This window comes from Pseudorasbora parva, chromosome 23, assembly GCF_024679245.1.
Source record: "Pseudorasbora parva isolate DD20220531a chromosome 23, ASM2467924v1, whole genome shotgun sequence".
Classification (NCBI taxonomy): domain Eukaryota; kingdom Metazoa; phylum Chordata; class Actinopteri; order Cypriniformes; family Gobionidae; genus Pseudorasbora; species Pseudorasbora parva.
Genome location: NC_090194.1, coordinates 14538428 through 14549462, shown reverse-complemented (window position 1 = coordinate 14549462; position 11035 = coordinate 14538428).

The following is an 11035-nucleotide window of genomic DNA, read 5'->3' as shown; positions in this document are numbered from 1 at the left end:
CTGCCAGTTTTCTTTTTTCTTTCCTATTAATTTAACAGGATATTCTTTCAGTATGACTGCATGTTAAAGAAACTTTTAGTTTAAGCTGACAGCAGACATCCTGAAATATAACTTTTTTTCCCCTTGACCAGAGGATAACTTTAGTAAAAACAGCAGGCACTCAGTTCTTCTGTAACTCAGTTAATAATACCTAAATACAACATTAAAATGGTCTGTGACTTTGCTTTCTGAGGGCAGACAGAAAATTATTCCTCTGATTTTCAGATCTGAATTCCTTTCTTTTTTCAGATCAGTTTTGACAGAATGAAATGTAAATGACGTTGTTAAAGAAAGAACTTCTGAACAATTCATCTTTTGGTAATGGTATTGTGTCTGGAGAAGAGACATTATCTAAAATAACCTGAGACAATTTGAAATTGTTCTGTCGCGCTATCCCAGACGAAGATTAGTATGCAGACAGATGAACACTTGGGATTAATCTTTAAACTTTAACCATGTCTGAAGAACTTCACAAAGCTGTCTGCAAGACAAACTTTCAATATTTTCTTACTTTTCCCCAGTGGCATCCTGTCTGACAGCCTTACAATAATCTTCTTAAAAAGTCTCTTGCTCTCTATCACACTGGTGCAAATGGAGAGTTTCAAAAAGTTTTTTATTATTTTTATTTTGTTATTATGAGTTTCTTTTGCAGCTCTTAAAATGATAGTTCAAACCTGTAAGACTTTCTTTCTTCTGCGGAACACAAAAGAAGATATTCACAGCACAGGAATATTTCAACTATTTTTGCTCACCCTCATATCCATTTAAAGTCAAGGGGATCCTTCCCTTCCTCTCTGTAAAGATAAAAACATATGCACACATACGTATTCAACATGCTTGCCTATAGTCTAAACACGTAATGTATACATGGCGTTGCCGTTTTCACAGTTTTGCCTTTTTAGGGGTTTGCGCAGGGATGGTGGTGGTATAGTTTCAAAACTATTTCAATACCTATTTAATGGTTTGCATTCTCCTGCCACCAGGTGCTGTTGCCATGCAGATGGGCGTCCTAAACGCATTGGGGGGTTTCTGTTTTAGCATTGGTTGGTGTTAAGTGGCGCCAAATTAAATAACTACTGAATTTTCCATGATCACTGAGGCAATCTGTGTTGTTGAAAGCGCTATGAAGGTGCATGACTTGACTTGCAGACTCTGCTCTGTTGTGTGCGTTCATGTGTCTTGAAGGAGGCGTTGCTTTGGAGATGCTCTGAACTGAGGGTGGGGTGGGATCTCATGTTTCAAAGCTAGCTTGCTAGTGCTAACCGCTCCGAAGTCGCCTACCCTACCTTTAAGAATTGCAAACATTTTGTTGACTTATTAGTCAAAGGGTTTATACAAAGGGGATTTTGAGTCTCCTTTTAGCAATCAAACAGCCAGGGGAAAAAAATTCCCAATGTTTTAAGGAATACATTTGTATAAAATCCGGCAAATGATGCACTATATGAACAAAACCCTCTGTGAAAACAGAATGAGGAATAAAAGGTTGGTGTATTTAAATGCTGCCTTTATATCGTAGGCTAATGATCATAAATATGTGTGTCCTAGTTAAAATTTTTTTACATATTTTTACACAGTGCATATTTACATATGAATAATAATTTGAAGCATGTTGTATTTTTTATACACAGTGAAAATTAGCATTCCAAATATACCCGGATGGCCAATTTTTTACCGGTTAGAATCCTAAGCGCAGATCCATGCATACTCCGTCTCCGGCTAATATTGCCCACAACCCATTGCGAGTTGGACAAGGATTTTATTAGAACTAGAAACACAGATTAAAACTACAAACATGGCAGATGTGCAAGTCCCACGGTTTAGAGAGGTTTAGATAAAGAGGTTTGAGTCATTAATCAGTATCTAACCTGATGAAAAAATATTTATTCAGCGTTATCCACATTAGCCTTTATTTCATCTGATACAACATTGTGAACTTTTGCAAAGATACATTTGGCGATTAACTTTTAAATGCATCATTATATTCAAATTGCAAACACATGCGGAAAGTCGCCACATGAAAGACCCACGACTGGCAGATCAGCGTGCTATTACATTCCTCTCCGACATGGTAGGAAATTAAATTAAATTAAATTGAATGTGGAGGGTTTTAACTGTGACAACATGATTGACAGAGTAGTTTAAACGGTGACAGGATAAGCGACCGAGCTGTCCGTTAAAGACAAAGTTATGATAAAATATTTCCCAAAGCTTGCCGTACTCTACACACTCAAACGCAGGGCCGTGCACAGACATTTTGAGGGGCAGTGGCCCAAACCAAAAAAGGGGACCTGCGTGGTAAAAAGGGGCACTATAAGGGGGTTGAGTATCATCTTAATATAGAGAATGAATACAATTGTTAGGCTTTAGTACTAATTGCATTTATGTTTTTCTAATTATTCTTCCAAAAAGTTGATTCTGGGCTAATTTGATCTCTTGTCTATTTTTATTTTTTATTGGAGATTTAAGTAGCAAATAATAATCATTTATTGAATATATTTTGAGACAAAGGTCTTGTTTATGATTTATGTAAATCATACGCAACAGTTTTTTAATAACAGAATGTTATTTTATTCATCAAAATAAACAGAAAATAATGCAAACGTTGCTAGATATTTTTTGCACAAGTATGAACTTTTTTGAAAAATGACCACATTTTTCTTAGGGTGTGCTTTAGCCCCATTGTAGGCTGATACAACTCATATCTATAATAGCCTTTATTACCTTTTTCTTTAAAAATTGTGTATACAATTAATATGGTCTAAATAAAATATCATAAATATGACATATGTTATAGATTCAAGTGTTAACTCACAAAAATGTATTATAATCGGAAATCTATTTTACAGGAGTTAAATAGCCTAGTGACAAACTGTCAGCTATTCAGTATACAGTAGGCTATATGACGATTTACCCGCTGGCATGCTGGAGCTTTTAATCTATGTTTGAACTGTTGAAAGAAACAAACGTATAATTCCGCGGATCAACCACTGTCTGTAATGTAGACTGTAGTTTGTGATTTACCCGTTAATGGGACGACATTCTGGAACTGTCGTCTCCACAGAGAGCGGACCCCGCTGCAGACTGTGAGCGATGCTGCTGAGGGAGCGGGAAAACACGGAACGGATTAGCGGAATTAGTGGATTTTTAGCAGAACAGATCGCTTTTATTACGCTTTTATGGGAATCCTCTGTGCGTGAGGGAGGGAAGGGGGCAAGAGGGGCACCTTAGCCGATGAGGGCAAAGGGGCAGTGGCTCTAGCCACCGGGCCCAAGAAGTCCTCGCTGCAGCCTGTAGTACGATGACGTACTGGATCAGATCCAACGCGTACTGGACGCGCATGCGCGGTGGATTCATTCACAATTCGATGACGTCATATACGCATGCGCAGAAGAGTTTTGTGGACATCATTGAATGCACAGGAAAGTTTTGCTGGATAGATAAATACTCAAACCGCTCACGCAAAAATAATGATTAATAACATGCTCACGCCATCAGAACACACGTTTTGCATTTTCCCTTGAATGTGTAGGGTACTGGTATTTTAAAGTTCTTTACAGATCGTGTTGCATTGAGGATTAAAATTACAGAGACAATTAGGCTACTTGACTCATTTTTCCTTCCACTCAACAGCAAGTATGATCAGAATATATAAAAATTAACTGTTTTGCATGCATGTACAGCGAAACTAGGATAATTTAAGCATCACATTTATGAAAAGATGATTTATTAATCAATAATTACTTAATACTATTTATCAGTACTACAACTACACAGTTTAGAACATCATCTATATTAGTGCTGCAACGACGCGTCGACGTCATCGATGACGTCGACTACGGAAATACGTCGACGTTCGTGAAATGCGTCGACGCGTCGTGTCAGACGTTCATCTCGCGTAATGTTGGCTTCTGCTCCTGGTTCTATCACAAACCTAGACCGCGAATATCAAAAGTATGGGAATACTTTAAACAGAGGCCAAACAGTGTTTCCCACACATAGACTAATTTGTGGCGGACTGCCACATAATCAATAACGGCCGCCACATTCGTCATTCATTCATTTTTACGCTATTTAAAAGACGCACGCATATTCGTTTAGCTGCATTTCCTTAAGTTCTCTCTCCGTCCTTTTGCGCGTCTCTTATTCACTTACACACACACACGCGTTGCATTCGACCGTAAAACAAGTTTTATTGCATTTTGGCGCATTTAGTATGACATAGCTTTTAAAACCAGAGCAGTTGAATAACAGAGTTGCGACACGCCTTCATCACGCGGTCACGGCGCTCATATAATTCTAAACAAACCAGCGCGGTGTCTATCAAATACAGACCAGTGTTTCCCAACCGGGATCCCGAGCAAAAGTTGCGGGGACGCACTTACACTTCGGTTCATCTCGCATCTGATGACGCATCTTTAATATGGGTTGTAACTTGAAAATAATGCTGTATGTATGTTTCTGTCGATGGATACACGCGCTGACTCCTCAGGTATACACTACAACAACAGCGATAATAAAAGAAAAACGTGGGCAAAACGGTCTCTCTTTGTAAACTTTATAAAACGCATGCGAGTGCTGCTGTACGTCCGAATATGAGCAGTCATTTTCACCGTCATCACCCCTGTGTAGCCAGGAGACTCGAATGAGAAGATCTGTCTCTGCACTCGTCCCAAAGCGCGCAAATATTGAGTTATCTTTCAAATCCTGTGCTTAAACGGACAAACTCACAAAAAGTATGTCAAACTGTCATAGCCTACTCTGTATATGCCTTAAGTGAACTTTATACAGAAAATACGACGACTATCCGTGGGTCTTAAAGGGGCAGTAGCATTCACTGCTGTCTGTTTAATGTCAAACAAAAGATAAAGACATCACTCACTGCTCCTGACTGAATAGCTTTTGTAAGTTTAATAAGGATTATTTTTTTGATTTTAAACAGTTAAATGTGTGGTTATTTTACTTTTGATTACTTCATTCCATTTCTCTACCTAAAAACTAATGTTAGACCTACCTGAAAAGCATTGTTTATTTTGTTCTCATCTTTGCTCAATAGTATTTATTTGTGCTGCTGCTTCTATTTAAGTTATCTGTTCTTATTTTCTTTATTTTCATTTGACAGTAGTCCTTTTTCCCCTGAACATAGCAAATACCATGGGCGTAGATTACGAGGGGGACGCGGGGGACGTGTCCCCCTCACTTTTAATAAAATGTATTTTCGTCCCCCGCACTTTTACTAGGTTTTGCCGATCCTAGTCGACCCGCTCCGAGCGGGATTCGAACCTGCGCGAGGGCGGGCAAGTTAACAGGGACGCTAAAAAACAGCTTTCTCTAAACTCGGTTGATAGCGCGCTTCTTGAGGTCACGGGCAAATGTATTTACATAGAAACCAAAGTGAATACATCAAGATTTAAATTTTCAGAGACAAAAAATTATCTATGCAGGACCTGTAATTTTATTCGACTCTAAATATGAGGAGGGCGCTCTCACAGAAAGTCCAAAAGCGGATTCGTAGAGGTAATACCTCTGGAGCTGTTGCTGAGCTGAAGGAAAACAATCGTTATGATGATGAAACGTGACGACGACAATCAGACGATTGCGACAATATATGCTTTATGTGTGTTTTTCAAGTCATCTCAATGTAGGCTATTTATTGACAATAAAGTAGCCTATATGAATAATGCAGCTTTTAATGTTTAGTATCTTCTGCTCACCAAGGCTGCATTTATGTAATCAAAAATAGTTAAAACAGTACTATTTTGAAATATTATTACAAATTAAAACAGCTTTTTTTTCTATGTGAATATATATATAGTAATTTATTCCTGTGATCAAAGCTGAATTTATAATCATTACTCCAGTCTTCAGTGTCACAAGATCCTTCACTAATCATTATAATCAAGATATAATAATCAAGATATAATCAAGATATAAGATATAAAAAATAATTTTATAATCAAGAAACATTTATAATTATTATCTGTGTTGAAAACAGTTGTGCTGCTTAAAAATGTTGTGGAAACCACGATAGCCTACATGTTATTTTTCAGTATTCTTTAATGAATAGAAAGTTCAATGGACAGCATTTATTTGCATTTATTAAATACATTATCTTTTTTAATATTAAAAATATCACGTGATCAATTTAATGCATGCCTGATCAATAAAAGTATTAATTTCTCTCTTTTTTAATTTTACCACAAATGTTTAGATGGTTTCCACAAAAATTAAGCAGCACCTTGAGCAGCAACACTGATAATAATCATAAATGTGTGTTGATCATCAGATCCTCATATGGGAATGATTAGTGAAGGATCACTGAAGACTGGAGTAATGATGATAAATTCAGCTTTGATCACAGGAATAAATGACACTTTACTATATCTTCACATGGAGAACAGCATGGTTTGCATCAGAATATATCTATATTTTTTTACATTCCATAAAATCTATGGAATCTTAATGCACAATTGTTTGTAGTATATAAACCAATCATAAAATTGGCATAAAAAATAGGAGAATAATATTATAGATATTAATTAGTGGTTATTGTTCAGCAGTGTATTTGATATCTTGCCCAATTAAAAGCAAGAGATGTGATAAATTATATTGGTCCAAAAAAAGGGGGGGGGGGGGGGGGGTTACGACATTTCTGTCCCCCTCACTTCTGAAAAGATGGCTACGCCCCTGGCAAATACCAAACTGTACTGAAACGTGAACCTAAAACCGTGATACAAAGCGAACTGTGAGCAGTCTGTACTGTTACACCTCTAGCGTAACTTATGCGAGGGGGTGCCACAGAATTTTGAAAAATTTCAAAGGGTAAAAAAATAAATCGTTAGATTAGTCGACTAATCGAAAAAATAATCGTTAGATTAGTCGACAGAAAAAATAATCGTTAGTTGCAGCTCTAATCTATATACAATAATGATCATACATTAAGACTAGCACATACGCATGATAAATTAACTCAGAGATCTGTATGAATGACATCGCCAGAGCGATCCACCATCCAGTACGTATTGGATCTGATCCAGCAACGTCATCGTGCTACAGGCTGCAGCGAGGGGTGTCTCACCGGGCCACCCCCCTGTGCACGGCCCTGCTCAAACGTATGTACTTTTGCTTCACAAAAATATCAGGCTACAAACTTTTAGGACATAGTATAAGTAGACAAAGTGGGACACAGGATTGGTGTCCTTCATGTTCTTTCCAACCACAAAGCACTTGAATGCGACAAGCTCAATCACCACTTCAGAAGTAAGACGATACCACTTAAAGGCAGCATTATAAAAAAAACACATTTTGAGATATGTATTGTAGGGCCTAATTGAAATCCAAAGGTGGAAATAACATGCATTTGGGATGTTTTTGTTCTGCTAGTCTGAAAAAAACACGTTATGAAATGCCATACTGTGCAGTTTTTGCCTTAAAGGGATACTTCACCACTTTTTCATATTAAACTATGTTATTCCCTTAACTAAGACAAGATGATACACACCTTTCTTGTCTCAGTGTGTGCAATTAATCGCTCTGGTGCACGGTGACATTCTGATAACATTTAGCTTAGCCCACTAAGCCCAGTTCATTCACTGGTACCAAACAGAGATCAAGTTAGAAGCGACCCAACACCTCTACGTTTTCCCTATTTAAATACAGTTACATGAATAGTTGAACGATCAAGTATGGTGACATAAAATAAAACGTGGCGCTTTTCTAAGCTGATTAAAAAGGAGAACTATAATGTATGGCGGAATAGCACTTCAGAGAGTACTTTGACTCTGCGCAGTAAAAAGTCCCGGCTGAAAAAACCTCCCTCACATCTCCTTCTCACATTTCTGTCAATATGGTGGAGGTGAGGGTACTCTCAGAAGTGTTATTCCGCCATACATTATAGTTCTCCTTTTTAATCGGCTTAGAAAAGCGCAACGTTTTATTCACCATAGTATGTCACCATACTTGATTGTTCAACTATTCATGTAACTTTATTTAAATAGGGAAATTGTGGAGGTGTTTGGTGGCTTCTAACTTGATCTCTGTTTGGTACCAGTGAATGAACTGGGCTTAGTGGGCTTAGCTAAATGCTATCAGATCGTCACCGCGCATCAGAGAGATTAAGTGCACGCACTGAGACGAGAGAGGTGTGTATCAACTCGTCTTAGTTAAGGGAATAACATAGTTTAATATGAAAAAGCGGTGAAGTATTCCTTTAATACTTGTTCTGGGAAGTAAGTCGGCCACAATAAAACTCCAGAATTCCAGTATTGCCAATGAAAACGTACTTAACTAGGTCATATTTACTCAAAGCAAAAGGACCATGCGTCTGAAAAGCAATGACCCTTTTGCGTTGCTTTTTTTCCTTTATACAGATGAGAAATGTGCAATTCCTACTGCCGCCGTAACTTCACAAGCATGTTCCCATGAATGATTATAATGAGTTAGGGCTGGGACTAGCGTTGCCTCCATTAGTGAATGTAGCGCACATGCCATTTTGCATTGTATTGCAGCACAAAGGTCAAATGTAAGGACAAAATGTACATTCTCCTCTTTACAATACTGGAACATCCAAACAAGCCCGTCTGGGGTAACGAGGCATGCATGCTCATTTGGGAAACTTTCTCCATCAGCGAGTGAGAAAAACTCTTAGTAATGTTAGGACTAACAATGATAGTCTCTTATAGCGGCTCTCTGTGATCTTTTTTTCAAAGCCTCATGCCAGGCTTTAATTGATGATTGTTTTTAACCTCAGATTCGGTTCTCTGATTCAAATACGATACACTGTCGGCTCAGTGAAGTTGCGCTTTGAGGAAACGTGCGCTTGTTTTGATGGCTCCGTGCATCCCATTTCCTTGTGAAAATTCAAACCAAATTTATAAGACTGCTAATAGAGAACATTTCTGAAATGGCAACAGAACATTAATAAGCGTGAATTTTCCATACAGGGCCATCAGTCACTGGCTCTACAGGCATCTCTGGTTTTAATAACGCTCCATAAACACTTAAGACAACAGACAGAGTGTATAAACCGGGATTAAGGTCTGTATAGTGTGTGCATGAGCTGCAATAGAAACACTCTGGTTTGCCTTCATCAAAAGTGGACAGAGACAGGCAGAAGAGACTGTTTTGACTGCTGTCCAGAGCAGCAGAACTATTCGATTACACCCCCAAGTACATTTCTCATGCTATTTCCAGGCATCAGTCGTACACAGACTGAGCTAAACCTCAGCTGACCAGTGGCTGTCTCGCAGACATCGACTGACGCGCACGTTTGTATTGAACTTCTATGAGAGACCCAGCGGGGATCCGGTGGACTGGTTGCTAGAGAGACCCCAATGAACTGTCAGGAAATGACCCACAGAGCTCTGTTCTCTCCAGACTGGTTCTCTCCAAACATTTTGTTTGTGCCACAAAACACTGTATGCTTTTTGAGCACTGACCTTTTTTTGTACTGGTCTATACCTAGAGAGAAAAAGGGTGTCCTTGCATGAACTTGGCAGAAAATCGTAGAGCTTTCAAATGAATGGTGACTGTACTGCACTGCAAAAATATAGTTTTGTAAGGTTTTATTTGTTAACTGCATTAGTTGAACTAACAATAAACAATACTTCTAAAACCTTTATTAATATTAATTAATGTTAAAGATTTATCTCAATACATTATTAATATCAAACGTTGGTTAACATTAGTTAATGCTATTTGAACTAGAGAAAATTCACTTAGCGACAAAAAACAACTGCAAATTTGCCTCCAATTTATGTGTTTCTACTCTAAATTGCCAAAGGTTTTGGGATGCAGTTTTTTCATGCACATTAAATTTAATGACATTCATTCTTAATCTGTTGGTTTAATATGGAGTTGGCCCACCCTTTGCAGCTATAACAGCTTCGACTCTTCTGGGAAGGCTTTCCACAAGGTTTAGGAGTGTGCTTACAAGAATTTTGACCATTCTTCTAGAAGCCCATTTGTGAGGTCAGGCACTGATGTTGGACGAGAAGACCTGGCTCGCAGTCTCCGATCTAGTCATCCCAAAGGCGTTCTTTCGGGTTGATTTCAGGACTCTTTGCAGGCTAGTCAGATTCCACCACATCAAACTCGCTCATCCATGTCTTTATGAACTTTGCTTTCTGTACTGGTGCGCAGTCATGTTTGAAAAGGAAGGGGCCACCCCCAAACCTCCCCACAAAGTTGGGAGTATGAAATTGTCCAAAATGTCTTGGTATTCTGAAGCATTAAGAGTTCCTATCACTGGAACTAAAGGGCCAAGCCCAAGCCCTGAAAAACAACCCCACCCCATAATCTCCCCTCCACAAAACTTTACACGTGGCACAATGCAGTCAGGCAAGTACCGTTCTCCTGGCAACCACCAAACCCAGATGCAAATGCATTGCATTTGATAAAAGTAAGGCTTGGATACTGCTGCTTGGCCAAGGAAACCCATTCCATGAAGCTCTACACACTGCTCGTGAGCTAATCTGACACAAAGGCCACACAAAGTTTGGAGGTCTGTATAGCTATTGATTCTCCAGAAAGTTGGCGACATCTGCGCTCTGTGATTTTACGTTGCTTAGTTGCATTTGTTTCCAATTGCTTCCACTTTGTTATAATACCAACAACTAACAGTTGACTGTGGAATATTCAGTAGTGAGGAAATTTCATGAAGGGTCTTATTGCACAGACAGCAACCTATCACGCTACCACGCTTGAATTCACTGAGCTCCTGAGAGCAACCCATTCTTTCACAAATGTTTGTAGAAGCTTCTGCATGGCTAGGTGTTTGATTTTATACACGTGGCCGTGGAAGTGATTGGGACAAACTTTTGACAATATAATGTATGTTAACACTTTTAACGCCGAAATGAATCTGCATCAGTCAAGAGGTACAAGTAAAAACTCTGTAAGTTGTTTTACATTCATTATTATTGTAATGTTGTCCTTTGTGACATGAGGTAGTTTAACGTTGTCTCTTGTCGCGTGAGTTCATGTGTTTTGAAGGAGTCGT